At 43.3% G+C, this 20,751-nt stretch overlaps 1 pseudogene; it reads left to right on the forward strand.

Moving 5' to 3' along the window:
- LOC131827732 (RNA-binding protein EWS-like) overlaps nucleotides 1-10,637 on the forward strand; it is a 95,813-nt pseudogene extending 85,176 nt beyond the window's left edge.
- The last annotated feature ends 10,114 nt before the right edge of the window (nucleotides 10,638-20,751 follow it).

Here is a 20,751-nt window from a genome sequence, read left to right on the forward strand (position 1 = left end):
TGAGACTTGTTGTTAGACTAAAGAAAGGCAGACATTACACTTCATTACATACTTAAGCTGAATGGAATATGCGATGGCTCAAAATTTTTAACAGATTCTAAAGTAGATTACAGACAGCAATGAATAAATCGTAAGTGTTCGTTAAGTTGGTTAGGTGTTCAAAATACCCAGCGTCTCACAATTTAAACTTAAATCTTTCAACTTCCTTCTGCAAGTTTCCCTTCAAAAAATCTCCTTGATGCTATAAACATTCGGGTACACGTGCCCCTTTGGATCACTACGTTTGTATCTTTAGGGTAAATACCCAATAGTGCAATTGCTGGGTCATAGGGCAGTTCTATTTTCAACATTTTGAGGAACCTCCATGCTGTTTTCCAGAGAGGTTGCACCAGCTTGCTTTCCCACCAACAGTGTAGGAGGGCTCCCCTTTCTCCGCATCCTCTCCAGCATCTGTCATTTCCTGACTTGTTGATTTGAGGGTTGCTGGGGGGAGGGGGTTTGGGAGAAGGGGGTGGGATTATGGACATTGGGGAGAGTATGTGCTTTGGTGAGTGCTGTGAAGTGTGTAAACCTGGTGATTCACAGACCTGTACCCCTGGGGATAAAAATATATGTTTATAAAAAATAAAAATATAAATTATTTAAAAAAAAATCTCCTTGACTATTACCTATATTTTCCCCCAAAATGGGAAGAGACAGAACAAAGTAGTAAGGGAACTTTGTATTTTTTAGTCCCTGTTCTGAGCCAAACTCTGTGCCCAGTACTTTTATAAGGCTCTCATATTACAATAACAAGCACTTTCACCCTTAGATATTATTATTTATTATTGCAGTCATGGGGAGAAGGGAAACAGGACTTCACCCAATTCCCCAGGTCATCTGAGGGTGGTATCACCTTCTCAAGGTGGGGATCCTGGTGATCGGAGCTGAAATGATGGGGGGACTACCAACTGATGATCAATAGATGACTTTTTTTCTTACAATCACTTCTTTTATACTTTACTCAAGATCTGGTTACCAAGAGCATGTAGATTTACGTGCAGGACATGAACTGCTTGTGAGATGTGAGCTACGTGCAGGACGCGGGCCACATGCGGGATGAGCTACATGCGGGACGTAGGCTACGTGCAGGCAATCAGGTCTGGCAAGTGAACAACAATGATTATCTCTTAGCTTTAAACGACAGGAGCAAGTTAAGGATTCTCTACCTTATCGGATCCATCTGAAGTAGGACATGAAAGCACTCTGGGGATCCTCCCATGTTTATTCGGCCCAGAAAGACTCTTGCCCTCCATCTCCTGGAGTTTTCTCCCAGGATCCGAAATGACCCCAGTCACATTGGCGAGGATCCGGGCTGTGTTCCAACAGTGGGACTCACACCTTCAATTCCCTTTCTCCCCACTTCCCTACAAGACAAAAAGCCCCCTATCCATTGCACCAAGGTACCATTGGCTGCCTCAGAAAACCAGACAAGGTCCACCATGCAGGTCTTTGCCTAGCAGGTCTGTGAGGAAGAAAGTGCATTCTCTTTCTGGCCCTGTAAACCCTCATGCCTCAAGGCTCCAATTCTGCCACTTCCTCTCCTTTCTCTCTCCAGGGTTCTGTTTCTGCCTGAGAATTTTGTCTTAGCCAGGAATATCAAATGAATGATTCTGGGGTTCTACAGCGTCTGCCGGTTTTCTGAGGCCATCCCTCCTTGGAGGGTGACTCTGGGACTGCTGAGGGGCCAGTAGCTCCTGACACTTTCAGCATGTTGAAGTTGATAGAGCATCAGGAATGTGGCTGTTTCTACAGGAGTGCTCGCAACAGCCCTCTGAAAGGACGAAGAATTCTTATTGTCCGGTGCATTTCTCTGAGTTCTCAGGATCAACGTGCAGAAGGGAAAGGTGCGGTAGCAGTGATTAATGAAGCAAGACTCATAAACATGAGCAAAGACACTAGCAAGGAGAGGAGATGCAAGAAGGGATGGAGAAAAGTGGAACCTCTGAACTTCTCTCCTTGTAAAATGTCTTTACAGAATAAGGTCCTTGCTGCCCAACTTTTTGCTTCTCTACACATCTGTGACTACATTTTCCAGGTGAAGGTCAATTCCATTAAATACTTAAGCATTGTCTGAGCTCCTCCAGTGTTCCAAAAAAAGCTCTCCACGTGGGGGATGAAGACAGTAGTAAAAAGAGTCCTTGCATGGTCTTCGGAAAGAGCACTTCAGAGTGAAAGAGTTTGAATTTGGTTCTCAGCTTTGCAATCTACAGCTGTATCACCTTGAAAAGGTTAATATATGTTTCTGAATCTTGGTTTCATCTGCTAAATGAAGCAACAATGTATTCTGCAGTGTGGTCATCTACAACAGTGTGCTCCAGAGTGTTAGCACCAGACCAGAGCTGGTGGTCAGTACACAGCAGCTATGGCGACAATCCGCTCCTGGAGCAGAGCAGGTCCCCAGCCCTTTCCCTCCATCTCTTGGGATGCCTGGGAGAAATCAGAATGGATGGGTTTGCAGTTTGGCTTTGAATATGTAAAGTAAATATAGAAACAGAGACCAGATAATAAAAACTCAATTTTGAATAATTCTTTATACTTCACTGAACAATCCCACACCTGTTATCTTGATCCCCAGCAAAATTTCAGGAGATCAGTAGATAGGATGTAGCATATTTTTTTAATTGTTATTTTCAGAGGCTCAGAGAGCAGAAGGGCATTTCCCAGGATCACCATTTTAAAGGGGAAGAGACAGGAGCTAAATTAATTCCATGATTTTTACCTAAAAGGTCAATCCACGCAAGCCAGCTAGATGTTCCAATTATACCTGTCCTGCTGTTCTGTGTTTAGATAGCCTAACGCTGAGTACTTAGAGAACAGTGTGGAGAGTGGTCTCTAAGGAGTTGGGCTTGTCGGACACAGTGCATCTTCCTTAGCTGACTTTGTAGAATCAATCACTTCCTCTGTGCCTGAGGTCTGGGCAGGCAACAGGAGATAGTGTGGCTGACAACATTAGCTCTCGACATAAGCAACAAGAGACCATCCCAGAGCCCCAGGGACATGCCTCCTGGCCAACTGGGCAGCCCCCGCCAGTGGCCTGAGAATAGCTGCCTTCTCATCCCACAGAGGCTGCGAGAGCACGGCCTGGCTAGCTCACGCTTCATTAACTGCACTTCTATTTTTGAATTCTGTCTTGTTTCCATTTGGCTTCAGAATGGAATCTCACCCTGGGGTCAGAAGCACTTGTGTCAGCAGCAGCCAGAAACCCATACATCTTAGTGTAGTGAGTTTCTTTCAGGGCTGCTTGGCCAACATGTGCTCATCTGGGTTTCCTAATGGAAGAGAGGGTGACAATGGGGTGGTTTTTCTAAACCTAGTTTAGCACGATGCTGTCTGCCTGCCTGCCTGCCTTCCTTCCTTTCATTTTCTGTTCTTCCTTCTTTCCTTCCTTCCTGTCATTTTTTTTAAATGTTTTTATTTAATGAATGGTAACTCTATCCCATGCACCCTCTAGGTGCTGGACTAAAAAGTTAAGAGGAACTTAATCTTTTAAATCTCCAACAGTTTGTGGAGGAAGACAGGTACCTCAAAAACACTAATCACTTATTTGGGGAGCATAACAAATATCATGGAGGACAAGGGGTGTTAGAGAGGAGAAGGGAGTTGGGGTAAATTGGAAGGGGAGGTGAACCATGAGAGACTATGGACTCTGAAAAACAATCTGAGGGTTTCGAAGGGGCGGGGGGTGGGAGGTTGGGGTACCAGGTGGTGGGTATTATAGAGGGCATGGATTGCTGGAGCACTGGGTGTGGTGAAAAAAAATAATGAATACTGTTTTTCTGAAAATAAATAAATTGAAAAAATTAAAAAATTAATATGCTTGCCTGTTTCGTGTGTGTTGAGTTTGAGGAGTTCTTTATAGATCCTGGATATCAACCTTTTTTCTATACTGTCATTTGCAAATATCTTCTCCCATTCCGTGGGTTGCCTCTTTGTTTTGTTGACTGTTTCCTTTGCTGTGCAGAAGCTTTTGATTTTGATGAAGTCCCAAAAGTTGATTTTCGCTTTTGTTTCCTTTGCCTTTGGAGACGTATCTTGAAAGAAGTTGCTGTGGCTGATATCGAAGAGATTACTGCCTATGTTCCCCTCTAGGATTCTGATGGATTCCTGTCTCAAATTGAGGTCTTTTATCCATTTTGAGTTTATCTTTGTGTACGGTGTAAGAGAATGGTCGAGTTTCATTCTTCTACATATAGCTTTCCAGTTTTCCCAGTACCATTTATTGAAGAGACTGTCTTTTTTCCACTGTATATTTTTTCCTGTTTTGTCGAAGATTAATTGACCATAAAGTTGAGGGTCCATATCTGGGCTCTCTACTCTGTTCCACTGGTCTATGTATCTGTTTTTATGCCAGTACCATGCTGTCTTGGTGATCACAGCTTTGTAGTAAAGCTTGAAATCAGGTAACATGATGCCCCCCATTTTATTTTTGTTTTTCAACATTTCCTTAGTGATTCGGGGTCTCTTTTGATTCCATACAAATTTTAGGATTATTTGCTCTAGCTCTTTGAAGAATACCGGTGGAATTTTGATCGGAATGGCATTAGAAGTATATATTGCTCTAGGCAGTATAGACATTTTAACAATGTTTATTCTTCCGATCCAAGAGCATGGAATGGTCTTCCATCTTTTTGTGTCTTCTTCAATTTCTTTCATGAGTGTTCTGTAGTTCCTTGAGTAGAGATCCTTACCTCTTTGGTTAGGTTTATTCCCAGGTATCTTATGGTTCTTGGTGCTATAGTAAATGGAATCGATTCTCTAATTTCCCTTTCTGTATTTTCATTGTTAGTGTATAGGAAAGTCACTGCTTTCTGCACATTGACTTTGTATCCTGCCACGTTGCTGAATTGATGTATGAGTTCCAGTAGTATGGGGGTGGAGTCTTTTGGGTTTTCCATGTAAAGAATCATGTCATCTGAGAAGAGAGAGAGTTTGACTTCTTCATTACCAATTTGGATACCTTTTATTTCTCTTTGTTGTCTGATTGCTGTTGCTAGGACTTCTAATACTATGTTGAACAAGAGTGGTGAAAGTGGGCATCCTTGTCATGTTCCTGATCTCAACGGGAAGGCTGCAAGCTTTTTCCCATTGAGGATGATATTTGCTGTGGGTCTTTCATAGATAGATTTGATGAGGTTCAGGAATGTTCTCTCTATCCCTATACTTTGAAGCATTTTAATCAGGAACAGATGCTGGATCTCCTCAAACTCAACACACACGAAACAGGCAAACATATCAAAAAATGGGAAGAAGATATGAACAGACACTTCTCCCATCAAGACATACAAATGGCTATCAGACACATGAAAAAATGTTCATCATCATTAGCCCTCAGGGAGATTCAAATTAAAACCACATTGAGATATCACCTTATACCAGTTAGAATGGCCAAAATTAACAAAACAGGAAACAACATGTGTTGGAGAGGATGTGGAGAAAGGGGAACCCTCTTACACTGTTGGTGGGAATGCAAGTTGGAGCAGTCTCTTTGGAGAACAGTGTGGAGATTCCTCAAAAAATTAAACATAGAGCTTCCCTATGACCCTGCCATTGCACTCCTGGGTATTTACCCCAAAGATACAGATGTCGTGAAAAGAAGGGCCATCTGTACCCCAATGTTTATAGCAGCAATGGCCACAGTCGCCAAACTATGGAAAGAACCAAGATGCCTTTCAACAGACGAATGGATAAGGAAGATGTGGTCCATATACACTATGGAGTATTATGCCTCCATCAGAAAGGACGAATACCCAACTTTTGTAGCAACATGGATGGGACTGGAAAAGATTATGCTGAGTGAAATAAGTCAAGCAGAGAGAGTCAATTATCATATGGTTTCACTTATTTGTGGAGCATAACAAATAGCATGGAGGACAAGGGATGTTAGAGAGGAGAAGGGAGTTGGGGTAAATTGGAAGGGGAGGTGAACCATGAGAGACTATGGATCTGAAAAACAATCTGAGGGGTTTGAAGTGGCGGGGGGGTGGGAGGTCGGAGTACCAGGTGGTGGGTATTATAGAGGGCACGGATTGCATGGAGCACTGGGTGTGGTGAAAAAAATAATGATATTGTTATGCTGAAAATAAATAAATGAAAAAAAAAAAGATCCTTAAAAAAAAAAAAGAAATAGGGACGCCTGGGTGGCTCAGTTGGTTGGACGACTGCCTTCGGCTCAGGTCATGATCCTGGAGTCCCGGGATCGAGTCCCGCATCGGGCTCCCAGCTCCACGGGGAGTCTGCTTCTCCCTCTGACCTTCTCCTTGCTCATGCTCTCTCTCACTGTCTCTCTCTCAAATAAATAAATAAAAATAAATTTAAAAAAAAAAAAAAAGAAATAGAGCTACCTTATGACCCGGGAATTGCACTACTGGGTATTTACCCCAAAGATACAGATGTAGTGAGAAGAAGGACCATATTCACCCCAATGTTCACAGCAATGCACCCCAGCAATGTCCACAATAGCCAAACTATGGAAAGAGCCGAGATGCCCTTCAACAGATGATGGACAAAGATGATGTGGTTCATGTACACAATGGAATATTATTCAGTCATCAGAAAGGTTGAATACTCAACTTTTGTATCAACATGGACAGAACCAGAGGAGATTATGCTGAGTTAAATAAGTCAAGCATAGAAAGCCAATTATCATATGGTTTCATTTACTTGTGGAACATAAGGAATAACCTGGAGGAACTTAGAAGAAGGAAGGGGAAAATGAAGGGGTGGAAATTGTAGGAGGAGATGAGCTATGAAAGACTGTGGACTCTGAGAAATAAACCAAGGGTTTTTAGAGGGGAGGGGTGGGAGGATGGGTTGGCCCAGCGATGGGTATTAAGGAGGCATGGATTGCATGGAGCACTGGGTGTTCTACGTAAACAGTGAATCATGGAATACTACATCTAAAACCAATGATGTACTGTATGGTTACTAATATAACATAATAAAAAAAATTAAAAGAAAATACCAATTGAAAACATTTTTTTTAACTTGAAAGCATACATGGTGAAATTAAAATGGGTTTCTAGAGGGTTTTGTTTTGTTTTTTGTATTGTTTGAAATAGTTCTGTACAACTCAATTGAAGATGAAGTTTTCTCTTTTTGTTTCTCAAGTCTGTTTGTAGTCCTCTAGGCTTGGGGGTGGGAGGGGTTTGGCAGGCAGTGCAGGGGATTCAAAAGGATGTCATAGTCTGCCCAATGTCATAGTCTGCCCCAGCCTGGCCTCTGGGGATGCCGGAATGCACGAGGCTGTTTGAGGCTGTTGGAAGTTGTTGCAGGCTCATGGCATGTGTGCTGTGTGAGACTGGCACACCAACACTGCCGGGAGCACGTGTGACATCCGTGCAGGAACATAGGCCACATGTGAGTAATCTGGGATGGCTCAGGTCATGGTGCGTGCGTCTCTAGCTCTTGTCACTAATCTGGCTGCTGACTCACTCCTCCCTCTTGAGATAGTTCCTTTTGATTCGCAGAATTTTTAGAAAATGCAGGTTGGCAGAGATAACTTGGGGAAGGAGGTTAAAGAGGGCATGGTGGGTGGAAAGGGCCAGGAGAAGAGAGCCTCTGCTCCCCTCCAAGGGGACCTGTGTGGGCATCCCAGTAAATCAAGGGGCAGATGCTTATCCTTTGCAATTGTCTATGCATTTTTCCTGAAGAGGAGAACGGGGCTGTGACCTGGAAGTCCAGCTCCTCTGAGTGCTGTCCTGCCTGAGTTTCTGGCTCTCATTAGAGGATTTGAGATAAAGGAAACCCCATCCCCTTTTAGGTTTCACCTCCTCCTGCTACCCCAAACACATCTGCCCTTTTCCATGCTAATCATATTCCAGATTCAGATCACACAGGCATCCCACAACCTAATTCCTTGGGTGGGAGCAATGTATCTCTTTGGTACTGAGACTAGGACCTGTCACTTTTTCTCAAGTAATGTTGGCATGAGAACCCCTCATTTCTTCACCAGGAATCCAGAATCAGATCTGTGTGTTCTGTCGCTCTTTCTCCCTCAATTCCTTTGTCTTGGTCCCTTTCTCTTTTTCTATCTCTCATATCCCCTCATTTCTAAGACTCTTCTCTAGCAGTGTAGAATCCTTTGCCATCTCTTTCTTCCCTCTGTGATTCTAAACGATGTCTCCTTCCTTTTCTAGCTAATCCCTATTTGTTCTTTAAATCACAGATACCACTTCCTCCAGGAAGCCCCCTCTGACACTTTCCAGGCTGGATTAGCTGCCTTTGCAATGAACCTTGACAGCATTTTGCTTTCCTGTCCTGCAAATGCAAGGCAACTCCTGCAAAAATATTTTGCTTCTCTTCCTGCCATTAGAACATGAACTCTTAAGGGAGAAATTCTTGATTTTAATATGTCATTGATGATAACACACATCGTCAGTTTTGTGACTTTTTGTTGATTTTTAAAAAGACCCTACTTTATGGAATATAAACATTGATTATAAAACTTACTCCAATTTCATAATGTAAGCTATAAAACAGTGTGAAACTTTATATTGAGAAAATGTGATTTATTTGTGAAATGCTGTATTCTTAGCACCTGACTCACAGTAGGAATATAGCAGAGGCTGTTAATGGTCACAAAAAACCATGCACTTTTCCTCATTTCCCAGATCCCCACCACCACCACCAGCACAAACACACAACAGTGACATCCTGTGACTGCCCTTGCAGTGTGACATAAGCAGATTTGATGTGCCACTTCTGGTAAGAGGCGGTGAAGAGAACAAGAAGGAAGGGGAGAAAATGGTGATCACAGTACCTGTGGCCAAGCTGTAGCCCTGCAGGGCTAGAGTGCATACACCTCTCAACCCACATAAGGATATGCACAGACCACCCAGAAATGCAGGCAACAAAGTTAGGGAACCTGAGAGCCCACTGATGACAGCTATACCCAGGCTCAGACCACTGCGACCTATGGGCAGACCACTTATGCAACTCTGATGGACAGTCTCCCACTGCTTATACAACTCCAACGGTCCCCCAGGCATGCAGTCATCCTGTCCAGGGGTACAACAATGGTGCTTACAATACCACCACTACTTTGGTCCCTACCACCCAGGCCTCCTATGCAGCTCAGTCTGCATATGGCATTCAGCCTGCTTAGCCAACTAATGAATAGCAGCCAGCAGCCACCACACCGCAAGACCACAGATAGTAACACGCCCACTGAGACTAGTCAACCCCAATCCAGCACAGGGGGTTATAGCCAGCCTAGGCTGGGATATGGATTGAATAATTACAGTTATCTGTACATACCTAGGACCTACCCCAGGCAGCCAGTTACAGCACCACCATCTCTTCTTCTAACAGCTATTCCTCTACATGGCTGCCTAGTTATGCACAGAGTGGTTACTCTCAGAAGAACACCTATGGGCAGCCCAGCAGCTAGGGAAAGCAAAGTAGCTATGGGCAACAAAGCAGCAATGGACAGCAGCCACCCACTGTTTATCCCTCCCACACTGGATCCTATAGCAGGGCTCCAGGTCAACATAGCCAATAGAGCAGCAACTACAGGCAGCAGAGTACATTCCAACAAGACAACCCCAGTAGTATGAGCGTTCATGGGCAGGATTCTGTAGGATTTTCTGGATCAGGAGAGAACCAGAGCAGGAATGGCCCTGATACCCGGGGCCGAGGAAGAGGGATACTTGACTGTGGAGGTATGAGCAGAGGTGGATGGGGAGGAGGACACGGTGGAATGGGCTCTGGAGACGGAGAGGGAGATGGCTTCCATAAGCCTGGCAGAATTCTGGACCAAGGACCAGATCTTGATCTAGGCCTACCTATAGATCCAGATGAAGACTTTGACAACAGTGCAATTTATGTGAAAGCCTTAAATGACAATGTGACTCTAGACAATCTGGCAGACCTCTTTAAGACGTGTGGAGTTGTTAAGATAAGCAAGACCCACCGCTGTGAAGACCCACAAACTGCCAAGGCTTCCATGGAGTGCATTGATGTGAAAGATTTTCAAGGGAGCAAACTTTAGATTTGCTCGCTCAGAAGAAGCCCCGGATGTGGGGTCGTATGCCTTCCCATGATGGCAGAGGGATGCTGCTGCCACTCTGTGGAGGTCCAGGGAGCCCAGGAGGTCTTGGAGACCCCATGGATCTCATGGGAGGCCATGGAGGAGACAGAGGTGGCTTTCCCCAAAGGAGCCATGGGGTTCCCAAGGAAACTGATCCAGAGGAGGAAACATCTAACACTGAGCTGGACACTGGCAGTACCCCAGTCTAGGGTGTGGAAACCAGAACTTCACCTGAAGAACAGAATGAACCAATGTAAGGCTCTGGAGCCCTCTCCCCCAGGTGATGACCATCACCATGGCAGAGGTGGTCCTGGTGGCATGCAGGGTGGAAAAGGACTGTGGTGGTCCTAGGGGAATGTTCAGAGAGGGCTGTGGTGGAGACAAAGGGGGCTACTGTGGTGGCTGGGGCATGGACTGAGTTGGCTTTGGTGGAAGAAAATGGGGAGGCCCGGGTGGGCACCCTGCCCCTTTGGTGGAACAGATGGGAGGAAGAAGAGACCAGCATGGAGGGCCTGGAAAAATGGATAAAGGCGAGGACATTCAGGGATGCGGAGACCCGCCCTCCTAGATGCAGAGACCCTGCAGAGCTGCACTGACTCCCAGATTCATTCTTTATTTTATTTTATTTTATTTTAAATATTTTATTTATTTATTTTACAGACAGAGATCACAAATAGGCAGAGAAGAAGGCAGGGAGAGAGGAGGAAGCAGGCTCCCCACTGAGCAAAGAGCCCGATGCGGGGCTCGATCCCGGGACCCTGGGATCATGACCCAAGCCAAAGGCAGAGGCTTTAACCCAATGAGCCACCCAGGCATCCCCAGATTCATTCTTTAAACCAAAAACTGTTTTAAATTTGTAATGTTGGCCACAACAGTTTGATGATTCCTTGTCTCTCCTTTTGTATTTTTTAACATTTGTGAAGAAACATTAAAATGGTAATAATAATAACAATAACAATAACAATAATAATAATAAACAACTTTAAAAAAAAATAAAAGGCAGTGAAGAGCCTCTTTTATTTTCCCTGCCCTGGAAATGAGGGCCCCCCCCCCCCCGAGGTGGTGGAGTTGCTGGTTAGGTCTGCGTCACTGCTTTACCTCATCCAACTTGTGAGGAGACCAAAATAAGCATTTGTTGTGTTAAAGCCACTGAGGTTTCCGGTTTCTTCTTGTTCTGGAGGTTGTCCGTAGACCACAAGCTATCTTAGCATCATTAATGCAATAGGTCAAAATAAGTGCTTTATAAATTATTGCTTGAGTCCTAAAATTAGAATATCAATTGCCATCAATTATCCTCAGACAAATGAGTAAGCGGACATGATTTAGTTTTACAGGCTGACAAGGGCTGTATGAACGTGAAACCCTCCTTTCAGGAATGCAGCTGCTGAAAGCTATTACACTGTCTATTTTAATACCCACGACTCTAGATGATGCCATCTCCCCATGCAGGTGAGGAGCCCGAGCTTCAAAGAGCTCCAGATTCTGCAGCTAAGTGACAGGGTCCAGACCCCCAGTGCCTCCTTCAATGTGAAGTCCAGACTGATCTCCCACCCATCTGCCACCCGTTTGCCACAAAAAATGGCACTGTCATTACTTTGGGTCATCACGAGTGTCAGCTTTGCACACAGAAAGCTCACACACAAGGAGAGTTTCCAGCTCAAAATGCCCCCATTGTGTAGCAGGTTTTGATGACTGAGGTCTTCCTGTGAAAGCCACGTGACCCATATGGCCTGATAGCTCCTCTCTCTCTGGGGAGAATCTCCCACTCTCAACAGAAGTTCCTCAAGTAATGCAGAAGCAGCTATCACTGGACTGTTGTCTGGGGCCCCATGAGGGCACTGTGAGCATGTGACCCATCAAGGGCCCTCCATCTGGCAATCAGCGGATGGGGCCGAGTGGGGAAAATCTTCAGGGGTGGCCCTAGTCTGACATGCAGGTGTTCTATGAGTTGAAACCTCTGCACACAAAATGAGCCTTCTTTGAGGTTACAGGAGCAGCCCCTGGCTGCTTTGTGTGGGTTTCTTCGCCTTCACATGGCACAAGTTTGAGATGATAAATGATCAATTAACAAATATTTGTCAGGTGATTACCCTGACCCAAGTTCTACGCTAGAACCTGAGTCAGAAGGCTGAACATTTCTTCAAAACAAGGCAGATGTGCTCCTGCCCCTGATGAAGATTTAAGCCTCAGAGAAAACAGGCACAAAACTAATAATTACACCAAATATGAAAGTCACAAGGTTCAGGAAGTCAGAATTGAGTAGTTTAAAATTACGGTTTCTGAGTTAATGCCTTACTCAGACCCCAGTCCCAGCTCCCATCCTCTGTGTTGTCCAAATGCTCTGAATTTCAGTTGCTTTGTATGTGAAACAGAGATAACACAACCACTTCTTATATAATGCAGCTGTGAGAAGCAGGGTGACAACTGATGGACACTGTCCCAAAGTGGCTACTGCATAGCAAGCCCTCAGGACATGTTAGCTATTAATCATGTTGTTACTCTAACCAAGACGCTCAGGGAGCTGCATTAGTGTACACCAGAGTCATCGCAGTCAGTGCAGTCAGGAAAGTCTTCCAAAGAAATGATATTGAAAGTAAGATCTGGAGAAAGGCTGGGGATTAGCCAGGTGGAGAGTTCTGGAAATGTCTCCCAGAGCACTCCAGGTAAAGGACTGGCATGAATAACAAGCTCAGGTAGCAGAACATTGGTACAAATGTAAGTATGTCAGTGTGGCTAAAGCCTGAAGGCTTTGCAGAGAGTACGTGGGAGGTCAGTAGGGGCAAGGGTGTGGAAAGAATGTGAAGCTCGGTTAGGGAGGTCAGAACGTATCTTAAGTACACGGTGAGTTCCTAAAAAGCTCTACACTTGCTTTACCTGGTTGTGACATGATTGGGAGGCTGCTTAGTCTGGTTTGAAGAGTTTTGCCTCTCATGCCCTCCTTTAGTAAATAGTGTCAGTATATCTCCAAAATGCATCCTGACATTCTACCAAGTTCCATTTCTCCATGACCATGAACCGAGCACAAGCCCTGTCTGCTCTTCTCTGGATTTCCCACTTTCCCTCTTAGCATCCTGGACCCCCAGCAGCTTAATACCCCACACTCAGCAACCAAAGTAATTTCTTAAAGCATAATAAGATTATGTCATCCCCTGCTTAAAACTGTCTAATCCGGGGTGCCTGGGTGGCTCAGTGGGTTAAAGCCTCTGCCTTCAGCTCAGGTCATGATCTTAGGGTCCTGGGATGGAGCCCCACATCAGGCTCTGCTCAGCGGAGAGCCTGCTTCCCCTCCTTCGCTCTGCCTGCCTCTCTGCCTGCTTGTAATCTCTGTCTGTCAAATAAATAAATAAAAATCTTTTTAAAAAGTGTCTAATCATTTTCCCTTTTGTTTATGAAAAAAACCTCTAAAATCCTTACCATGCTCTACACAGTCCAACATAAATTGGAGTCTCCTTTTTAAATCATTTCAGCTTCAATTCAAACACCTGCTACTCAGAAAACTTTTTTCTGACAACTCGAGGTAAAATATCTATATCTTCCTTCCCTGACCAAAGACAATTAATAATAACAATGATGGTGATAATAGTATCATTGATCTTTATATGTAATTCCTGCTATAATTTTAAGAGATTTTGTTAGTACCCAAACATATCTCCTGTATTTGTTTGTCCATGCACTTCCATTTACTTTCCCTCTTGAGAAGATACATCCTCTTGGGCAGACATTTTGTCTGTCTAACCTGTCACCGTGTCCTCAGCACATGGAAGAATTGATGACCTACATTAGAGAGGAAATTTGGGTTTGGATGTCAACTGAGTAGGTATTTCTTCCAATTCTTCCAGTCAACAGTATGTTCCCAAGTCAATTTGTTCATCTTTACACTAGATTTTAACACCTTTGCACCACAAGATTGCTAAGCAATGAAGCTGTGACCATTCCAAATCCCAGACACTTAGATATGAATTCATTGGTTATTACCAATGCTACTAATCATCACCACCATCACCATCATCACCATCATCACCGTATCATCCCCAACACCATCATCACTGTCATCCCCATCACTATCACCATCATCACATCATCATTATTGACATCATCACCATCATCAGAATCACCATCATGACCATTATCAGCATCACCATCATCATCATCACACCACCATCACTAACACCATCACCATCAATTCCACCATCCCCATCCCCATCATCACCACCATCATCATCATCTTCATCATCATCATCATCAACACTATCATCTTCACCACCATCACCATCATTACCACCATCATCATCAACATCATCATCACCATCATCATCAATCTTCATCAGTACAATCAGCAATATAATAGTTGTGCTTCTATCAAACATATTTCAAGTGCCAGAAACAATGCTACTTTTTCATTTAGTCCTTACAATGAGAGCAGGTTGATACTATTTTCTTTATTTCAAATGGAAAGGGGGGCTAAGAGCACAGAAAGTTCCAAAACTTGTTCCAAAGCACATGGCTAATATGTGGGGAATTATGTTTCAAGTCTAGGGCTGCCTGAGTCCAAATGTGGTGATTTCCACAAGGCAATCTTGCCCTCTTATTTTATTCCAGATTCTCCCAACTCATAAGCATTGGTTGGGTATCTAGGCCTCCAGCTCATCACCACTTTTATTTTTTAAAACTCATTTCATCCCACTCTTTCTTTCTACAAGGACTATGCCTTGGAATTGACCTGATTCCTGTGCTATTAGCCACCCTGGGCAGTGTCCTCAGGCCTCTTAATGAAGCCCTAAAACCATGTTCATTCCAGTTCTCATCTCAAGTGGAAACATATGAGAATATGTTTATATCACTGGATTGGTGAGATAAAGTGATTAAGACAAACTCTCTGAAAGACTCTCAGTGTCCACATGTGATCTTTTGTCATCTACACTGAGTGCTTACTGTCTTAAATTTAATGGAAAAGATTGAGCCTAGATAATCCAATGTCTTGATGTGCACATCCCTCACAGACAGTGACTGGTTGAACTCTGTTTGCCAATTCCCTTGCAAAGATTCCTTAATAGAAATTAAGAGATCTTCTTGAAATTAGTGTGATGAGATGGAGCTTTCATCTCTCATCATGTTAACCACATCAGAGCCCAGCACATTAAGCCATGCTCCTGGAATTATACAAGATGCTGAAGAGCTGCAGATTTGAGTTCAATCTTTGACATCTCAAGGAAAAAAGTAGTCAGGAAACATGTCTCATATTTTCTCTCCCTTGTCAGACAAATTGGTATTCTGTTGATCTTGTTTTTGAAATATCTTGCAATTCAAGCTATTAGAGAGAGAAAACACTTATTTGTCATCACTTTCCTGAGATGCTTAGATATGCGCTGTCAAGGATGATTTTTCAGACACAATCCAGTCACATGAGGATTGCTATTTGTGTTAATTAGTATGTGACAGCTCAGATTTCTCCAGAGGGCCTCCTAATTCTGGTGGCTTATTTAAAGCAGGGAGCAAAGAATCTATTGCACAGTAGGTGGGATAGAGGCCTAACATTTCCTCCGTCAGACTTCTTGTCATAAGTGGTTTCATGTTTATTTCAGATATGGCCAAGGGTGTTTGCATCTGGTCTGGCTCCTTTCTTAAGGTCTATATAGGCTATCTCTCAACTGCAATTTTGAAATCCAAAATTCTGAAAACTAAAAGTTTTTTTCCAACCTATTTGTTAGTAAAATGTTATCTGACTCAACATGAGGATCTTTATAGTCTTTATGTATCCCATTGGTGAGAATGGTCTTATGGTTCATTGCAGAAACATCCATTTATTTGCTATCTCTGACCCCACTGAAGACACAGCCTTTCTAAAATGATGGAAGGAAGGAAGGAAGGAAGGAAGGAAGGAAGGAAGGAAGGAAGGAAGGGGAAGAAAAGGAAAGGAAAGGAAGACAGGAAGAGGGAAGGAGTTGGGAAGGGAAGGAGGGGAGAATTCTCAAGCATATCAGGCCTAAGGCTTCTGGATATGTGATTGGAAAATTGAGTGTACACTGATGACGCTCATGAAAGTACGTGCAGTTGTCACCAGTATTAACCCAGAGTTCAATGGGTAAATTGATCAAGAATTGACAAATTGGATTAAAAAACCCAAACTTGCCTTTTCTCCCTATGAAACCTCTCCTCCTCTCCACTTCAACACAGATGATGTCCTCTGGTATCTATTAAAAAAAAAAAAAAAACTCACCATATCCCAAATCCTAAATTCACTCCTCTTTGATGCCTTCCTTATTCCCCAGTTATAATAATCTACTTTATTCTCCAGGACAGCAGGGCAGCTACCTTCCTCACATTTGAACGTGGAATTATAATCAGTTGCATGTCTCCCCTACTCAACTGTAGAGCTTATTCATTCATTCATTCATTTATTCATGCAATTATTCAAGTTCTAATGCCAGGCTTTATACTAAGTACTTTTATCTATTTTTAATTAATCATTGAAGAAAGCTTAACATACTTATTAATGCCTCCATTTTTTTTTTTCTGGAAGAAAAACTGAAAATAAGCTCAGGAAGTTTAGACTATGGTTTAAGAACATACAGCTAGTGAGTTGTAGCGTTGGGATTTGAGTCTAGGTCTTTGTAATCCCAAAGTCATGTTTTATAGATATTCCATAGTGTTTGGGGAACATATCATCTTACTTGCTTTTTTTTTGTCACAATATAACACACTATAGAAGTGGCTTTGGTTTTTTTAATATTTTATTTATTTATTTAACAGAGATCACAAATAGGCAGAGAAGAAGGCAGAGAGAGAGGAGGAAGCAGGCTCCCCACTGAGCAGAGAGCCTGATGCGGGGCTCAATCCCAGGACCCTGGATCATGACTTGAGCTGAAGGCAGAGGCTTTAACCCACTGAGCCACCCAGGCGCCCCTAGAAGTGGTTTTAAGTAGGTAGTTGGATATATTATTTGTTTTTGTTTTGTTTTGTTTTGTTTGTTTGTTTTTCTCCATTACATGACTCAGAGCACCATCTAACTCTGTGTGATAGAGTTAAAGCATTATTTCTTGGCCTTAGGTTTTGACCTACTGTTTTCTATACAGACCTTATTTGTTGAAGTTTCCTTTTTTAATTCATGCTCCAAAAGAAAAGATGAGATCTAAAATCCCTGCCACTTAAACACAAGAGAACATATTATTTTTAGTTTGAGAGCTCTCTTTACAACTGGCTGCCATAACAATCAGCCGAAAGTAGGGCCCCAGACCTGCTGGGCCCATGGCTTGCATCTGCCCCAGGACTCCCACCTCGGATGCCATAGCACAGTAGCTGGAATCCATGGTCTGCCCTGCAGAGGCAGTCAAGAAAGGGAATCTGAACCTGGACTACATTCCTGGAAATGACACTCTAATCTGTGGCCCCTGGCTCTGGTAAATCGGACCTGATTCTTTGTGTGGCGACTTCCAAAGTTCTCTTGATTTTTTTTGTCCCCCCTCAGCTGAAGTACACCAAGACGAGTTCATTCATTTTATGTCCAGTGTGTGTCAGGCTGTTCGTAATCTTCTCCCATTCCTTCATCCTCCTATTTATCTATTCAACAAATATTTGTTGAAGGCCTAACTGTGCCAGATGGAAACAACAGCAAACAAATGGAGTATTGGCCACATGGAGCTTACATTCTAGAGAGTGAACTAGCAAACAAAAGTAAACATAAACACAGAGTATGTCAACTGTGGAGGGAAAAAAAAAAAAAGCTGAGGATAAGCATTATTAGGCACAGGATGTGATGAGCACTGGGTGTGTATGCACAACTGATGAATTATTGTGCTCTACATCTGAAACTCATGATGGCTAATTAAATTTATATTTTAAAAGGGATTATTGGGATTGAAGCATGTAGTTGTTGTTGTTTTTTATATTTTATATAGCATAGTCAGAGAAATCTTCAATGATACGGTGACCCTTTGTGTGGAGATCTAAATCAGGAGCTCCTGGGAAAAAAGGATTCCAAATAGAATGCACGAGGCTTAAATAAGGAGGGTTTGGGAATATTCCAGAGGTGGGCACTGGGCCATGGTGCCTGCATGTGGGTGACAGCGGAAAGGGAGGAACTGAGATGAGAAAAAAGTTCCAGGGAAGCTACTCAGGTAAGACCCTGTGAGCCAAGAGAGAGATCTTTGCTTCATCTCTAACGGGGATGGGAAGTCCTTGGAGAGATGTGATCAGTGCCATGATTTGAGTTACCATTTAAGAAAATCACTCTGGTTGCTGTGTTCAGTGTGGACATTCCAAGAGCCACAGATGACTCAAGGAACCTTGCTGGGAGATGATTGTGAAAATCAACTTGTACCAGTGCAATGAGAAGGAACCTAATTATATAAAGACAGTAGTAGATTGGCATTGTAGGGGGTTTGCTGTTTTCTACCTCTCGGTGCCTATGCTGACACTGACTTTGGGCTTGGCAGATGACTTATTTTGCCCAATAGGATGGCAGCAAATTGAAGTAAACAGGAAATTAAAAACTGCTTTCTTGTCACCATGATACCAATATGCCTGGACCAGCCTGCCTAAGGCATGTGAGAGATGGGGAGTAGCACTGAGTCCTCAAGCCAGAGCAAACAGCACTAGCTCCCAGCCAACCACAATCACACAAGAAAGCAGAAATCATCCCAGACAGGTCCGAATAATCAGAGCTGTTCCGCTGACCTGCAGGCCTATGAAACATAGTAAAAGAGCATTACTTTAGGTTTTCAAGTAGTTTGTTGTAGGTAATTAACTCACTGATGTCATATGATGAAGGAGGATCAGGTAGGTCCTTGTGTTGGTGGGAATTTGACAGTTATTCTCTGTTTACTCCCAGATAGTCATAGAAACAGAAAATAAGGTCAGTGAGTTGAGTCATCTTACCCAAAGGTAAGAAAGCCAGGGTGTATATCCAGCCCTTCTGCCCATCATGGGTTGTGGCTTGTTCCCTGGGGAGTTACTATGCCCCATTCTGCTGCCTCTGCCCTGCTTGGGGCTGGGGATAGAGGGAAGGGAGGGATCATGCTCTGGCTGGCAAGGCCTCAGCTAAAGAATCCCAGATACTTGCAGAAGAAAGGCCACAGGGTAAAGAAATGGTGAGAGGTGGGGACCGGACAGCTAACAGCTGCTGCCATAAATAAATGAGACATTGGAATTTAAGATCGCAGGATGAAAGGTACAGCCAACTTCACCACAATTGCATTATACATATTATTGCTGAAACACACATTACAACACAAAACAAAATGTAAGTGAGAGAAAGAACCTATATTGAACTGGAGAACATGGCAAGTCATAAGATCAAGGGTTCAACTCTCTTCCCTGAAGATTTATATATTTTTTAAGATTTTATTTATTTATTTGAGGTAGAGAAATAGAGAGGAAGAGAACACAAGTGAGGAGACGGACACAGAGAGAAGCCGACTCAGGCTGAGCAGAGAGTCCAATGCTGGACTCCCTCCCAAGCCCAAGGGATTATGACCTGAGCCGAAGACAGAGCAGACGGGGCCCCCCAGGCGCCCTTCCTTGATGCTTTAAAAAAGGAAAAAAAAAAAAAAAAAAAGCAAAAACAAAAACCAATCTGCGGTTCAATGCTTTTAGCAGTGAGGGAACAAGGCCAAATGACCTCTCTAGTTTCCTGCGTGAAGAGCTTCTGAAATGTCAAATAAGCTAAACGAGATTTGCTTCATGTTGGCAGAGGAAAAAGGTACTATAGAGAATCTATAAATCAAAGTCCCTCATTTTTTTTTGTTCATTATGTTTATTTTTACTATCATGTATTTCATTGTAAGTTTCTTCTACATTGCTTTTATTTTTTTTTAAGATTTTATTTATTTATTTGACAGAGAGAGGTCACAAGTAGGCAGAGAGGCAGGCAGAGAGAGGAGGAAGCAGGCTCCCTGCTGAGCAGAGAGCCCGATGCAGGACTCGATCCCAGGACCCTAAGATCATGACCTGAGCCAAAGGCAGCGGCTTAACCCACTGAGCCACCCAGGTGCCCCTACATTGCTTTTAATAACGGTTTTAATAGACCCAGGGTCAGAGATCTCACACTCGGTCACTCCGAAGCTTGGACAGTTTGCAGATTGACCTCCCTGGACTCAAAAGTCCCCCGTGAGGATTATCCAAGTTCTCTTTTCCAGTAAGACAAAGCGCTTTTTCCTTCTTTTCTATTTTTTTTTCTATTTTTACTTTTCTGTGTTTTAACTCTCATTAAAAAACCACATAAATAAAATGTAGTGTCATCCCCATTTCTCAGTGCTCAGCCCAGCTCAGCTGTGCTAAGTACATGCACTCTGTCGTGCGACCATCACCATACTCCATTGACAGAACCTCTTCATCTTGCAAAACTGAAACTCTGTAGCTTTTTAACAATTACACCACATTTGCCCTCCCTCCGGAGCCTGGCAACCGCCACTCTACTTTTCATCTCAACAAATTTGATGACTCTAGATACATGTAAGGAGCCTCGTTTTACAGTACATCATTTGCTTTTTGTGACTCCCTTGTCTTGCTTCACATAACGTTGTCAAGGTTCATCCCCCCTGCTAGCAGGTGTCAGAAATCCCTCCCTTTTTCAGGCTGCATAGCACTCCATTGTAGTGACCGACCACATTGTGTATACTTGTCCACCTGGCAGTGAATACCTGGCTGCTTCCACCTCCTGGCTGCTGTGAATAATGTTGCTGTGA

The sequence above is a fragment of the Mustela lutreola genome, chromosome 3, assembly GCF_030435805.1.
Source record: "Mustela lutreola isolate mMusLut2 chromosome 3, mMusLut2.pri, whole genome shotgun sequence".
Classification (NCBI taxonomy): domain Eukaryota; kingdom Metazoa; phylum Chordata; class Mammalia; order Carnivora; family Mustelidae; genus Mustela; species Mustela lutreola.